General features: G+C 38.8%; 1 pseudogene; it reads left to right on the plus strand.

Annotated features, from left to right (window-relative positions):
• Window positions 1–1,043: 1,043 nt before the first annotated feature.
• On the plus strand, window positions 1,044–1,659 carry LOC117037903 (RNA-binding motif protein, X-linked 2-like; annotated as a pseudogene).
• The last annotated feature ends 2,895 nt before the right edge of the window (window positions 1,660–4,554 follow it).

Genomic DNA, 4,554 nt, shown 5'->3' on the forward strand with positions numbered 1-4,554 from the left:
TAGGTGGCTCTCATCCAATCAGTTGAAGGCCTGAGTAGAGTAAAAAGGCTGACCCTCACTCCTGTAAGAAGGAACTCTTCCTGCATGATTGCTTTGAGATGGGACTTCAATCTTTTCTGGCCTTTGACTTGGATTAAAACATTGGCTCTACTTGAGTCTTGAGCCTGCCAGCTTTCAGACTAAAACTTCACCATGAATTACACCATCATCTGGCCTGGGTCCCCAGCTTGCCAACTTCTGATCTTGGGACTTCTCAGGTTCTGTAATCACATGAGCCAATTCCTACTGATAAATCTCTTTACACATAGATAGATGTCTGTCTGTCTTTCTACCTATATCCTATTGGTTCTATTTCTCTGGAGAAAGCTAATACAATGAGTACATATTAAGTAAAGCTCAGTCTAAATTCCTGCTTTGGAACATATCAAATATTTAGTATTCATAATTTAACCAAAGTTAAACTAGCACATTATAGTCTCTCAAAAGGATTTTCTGTATGGAACAATATTGAAATACCCTGTTTCGGTAAAAATAAGACCTAGCCAGCCCATCAGCTCTAATGCGTCTTTTGGAGCAAAAATTAACATAAGAATGGGTTTTATATTATATTATGTAAGACCCGGTCTTATATTATAGTAAAATAAGACCAAGTCTCATATTAATTTTTGCTCCAAAAGATGCATTAGAGCTGATTGTCCGGCCAGGAATTATTTTCGAGGAAACACGGTAGCAGTTACAACTTCCATGATCAGACATCATATCAGATCAAAAGCCTTTGTTTCAACCTAGTCATCCCATTTGGAAACTGGACTAGGTTAGAGCTTTCAAACCAGTGAGCAGTTTGAGCACTGCCATGTGGTGCATGAGGTACCATAAAAGTTGAAACTTAAAAGGCAGCTGAGGGCACGTGGATAAGGTGGGACATTGATGGAACACCCTAGGAAAAGACTACACTGGAAGCATTGCCCTTCGGTGTCCACCGGAAGTGCACATTGTGCAACGGAAGTGGGGGGAGCCACTGTGTGGCACACCAACTTATGGAGATGAATCGGTTAACCAAGGTGAAGCTGGTTAGTAAGCCGAATGAATGGGAGGCCAATATTGCCTTGGCAGCTAAGGCGTCATGGCTCTCTGAGTACAAGGACGGTGCCTGGGTCTTCCTGGTAGGGCTTCCTTAAGAACTGACAGAAGGAGACATCCTCTGTGTATTCTCCCAGTATGGGATCATCTTTTGCGATACCGGAAGACAGGGAAGTCTAAAGGATTCTGTTTTATCAGCTATGAAGACCAGAGGAGTACAATTTTGGCCGTTGACAATTGTAAGGGAATCAAGTTCAAGGGAAGAACTGTATGTGAGTCGACCAAGTATCCTGCTACTGCACCCGTCAGGCGTCAGAGGACGTGGATGACCCCACCAGAGAGCTCTAGGAGAAGGTCTGTGGGATTCAGGCCTCCTCATCCAGTTCATCTGAAAGCTCCCACCACGAAGCACTCTCCGAGCAACGTAAACAAGAAACATGGAAAAGAAGACCAAAGAGAAGACTGCTGTATGAGTTAAATACGCGGAGGGACAGACAGAGCAGCCATCGTTCCTGCCTTCAAGAGGCCAGATTAAGATGGAGAAGGACAGCCCAGGCTCCAGTAAACATGCCAAGGTGAAGTTAGAGCCTAGAGAGGGCCAGAAGCATGAACCCAGCTGCCTTGAGCTCAGCACAGCTGCTGCAGGGGACAGCTTCCAGCAGGGTGCACAGGGATCTGGGCAGCCCGATTAGGAAAGGAACCAGGTTTTGAGCACAGTCCTTAATCAGAGGCAGGGGGAGCAAAGAGGAAGAGAGCAGGGATAGGGACAGCAGTTGAAGCTGAGACACATTTTAGCCGATCTGAAGATGCAGCCATACACTCTCCAATTCCAGTGACCACAGGCCAGACCAAGACTGTAGCCTGCTCACATCCTCACATTTTGAAATGAAATGTGATACTGAAAATACTATGGGTGGAACTTGTTATTAATTCAATGCTTTCTGTAAACAAAGTATTTGGGACAAAATTTCCTTAAAATTTTAACACTCTTTTCTATAACTACTCAAAATTTTAACAAAAGTTGAAATTACATTACAGGATTCATATGGCTTCTTTTGTAAGCTGCTGCTTGAGATTTTGATGCCTAAGATTTTAAGAGTAGTACTGTGTAGTGGTTCATTATGTAGTAACTCCCCTCCATAATATTCTGCTTGAATATTACCTTTTTCTATGTAACAAGATGTGTAAAAGATTAGAAGCACTCAACTAGATGATATCTATAGTTCTAAGCTCGTCAGGCTACGATGGGAGAATTTCAGCTAGAATTGAGGGAATTTACTAGGTATTCTAGTAAGCAGTAAAATATATTTAAAATATTTAGATTCCTTCTCCTATATGATTTTATGTATCAGTAGTAATGGAAGTTTTGTTTGTTTTGTCACTGTGACTTTAGCTAATGATAAAGGGCAAAAAATATTATATGAAAAGTAGCACCAGTTGAGATACATAACTAATCATGGTAGATTAAAAAGAGTATCTCTGATAGCAGATTTTTGCTATTCTCTCTCTCTTTCTCTCTCTCATATATATATATGTATGTGTGTGTGTGTGTGTATGTGTGTGTGTGTGTGTGTATGATATATAAACAAGCACCATATTTTATTCTCTCACACAAGAAGTTGTTTTGTCCAGTAGGGAGCTTGGGATATGTAAAGTGATATAGCATAATTGGAAATGCAAAGTGTTTCCTGGATTCTGTTAGTATTTGATGTTTGATTGATGAGCATGTCTTTCCTATTTGCAATTTCATATTCTGCATATGAACAGAACTGCATATATAAACTTGCAAACGTAGCTACTTAAGATGGAAACCTTAAGCTAACCTTGTGGAAATTGCCTGTGCATTTTAAATAAGAAAAATAATACCCAAGAATCTAATATCTTGAATGATTTTGAATACTGTGACTTTGGGCCCATCATTATTTATAGACAAAATATATTTGGCCTAAATTTTTTCTCAGAAAAAAATCTCTACTAATTTGACACTAGTATACACAGAAGTTACAAGTACTGTAAGCAGTGAGAGTATGGCTAATCAACATCTAGGAGAGATGCAACTAGTTCTGTGTAAGTGGGACCATAGTGTATTGCATGTTGCAATGAGAAATGAGGATGTTGAGAAAAGGAGAGATGCAAGAAAGTTCTTGTATGTCGTACTTACATTTGAGCTTATCTTACTTTGAAGGAATCAATGATTTAAAAAGAGAGTGATGTGATGAAAAATATATTCCTGGAAGAGCATGTGGTAGGAAGGTGGAGGTTGAATTAGGCTGGGGGAGGTGGGGTGGGAAACTGAAGCAGAGAGATGAGCAGGAAGGCAGTTGTAGTAGTTTCGAAAAGAAATCATGAGAGCCTGAACAAGGCAGTTGGTGCAGGACATACAGAGGAAATTGCGATTTCAACAGATATATAGGAGATAATCTAGGGGGAAAAGGAAGACGCCCGAATTTCCAATAGAAAATACAAGAAAAGGAGCAAAGGATATGTGGTAGGGAGGGAGTGGAGGAATGGAAGGTGATGATAGAGAAAGTTGAGCTCAGTTTGCGTCTTTTTGAAGTCAACCGAGATAATAGTTTGAAGTAGAACAGAATTTAAAAATTACGAAATTGTTGGCGACTAGAGCGTGAACAGTTCACAGAAATGGTGAGGCAGAACACCAGACGGCATTAAGAGGAGAGCAAACATAAACAGTAACTTCAAATATTGTCTTTTGCTTATTACATATAGCAATATATACCTTCCCATAATTTTAATAGCTACATAATATTCCATATAGTGAATATAAAATAATTTAGCAAGCATGTAGAAGTATTTTTTGCTTAAAAATAACAGTGTGTTGAGCATATCTGTGCATATACTTACTTAGGTGCTATTGTTTTTTTATGTTTTTTCCGTAGGAGAAATTCTCAGGAATTGGATCATTGAGTTGAAGAATATGAGTGTTTTTGGCTTTCTGTTTTTTCCAAGCCATGTATCATAATGTGTACATGTGATATTAAGGAATGGATTCAGTCATAAAGAATTTGGTGAATGAAATAAAATGACAAAATTCTGAACAAAATTCTGAACAAAATTCACAACCTTGGTGAATACGCCTAGTCATTTGGTTTGTGGCTAATCATTTTTCTCAAATGTTCCATTTGAAATAAAGGCAGGTCTAGAGTTAGTGAGACTCCCAGGAAGTCATTTCTTGACTTCATTTAAATCTCTTGCTTGGGTGACAAACTTGTTTACCTTATTATTTAAAATTCTAATAGAAGGAAGTAAAATATTTGCTTTGTCAAACATTGGGAAAACTAAATTTTGTTGTTAATTCTGTAAGGTGAGAGTAAAATTACTGTATCATTTGAAGCTTCATCTATGGAGTCTTTGGTGGCTACCTTGATCACCTAAGAGCAGAGCTGCCTCTGATTGGAAGAGCAAGCTGGTTATATTTTTTGATGCTTTTTATTTATATGGAGGAGTCCATTTATA

This window comes from Rhinolophus ferrumequinum, chromosome 2, assembly GCF_004115265.2.
Source record: "Rhinolophus ferrumequinum isolate MPI-CBG mRhiFer1 chromosome 2, mRhiFer1_v1.p, whole genome shotgun sequence".
NCBI lineage: Eukaryota > Metazoa > Chordata > Mammalia > Chiroptera > Rhinolophidae > Rhinolophus > Rhinolophus ferrumequinum.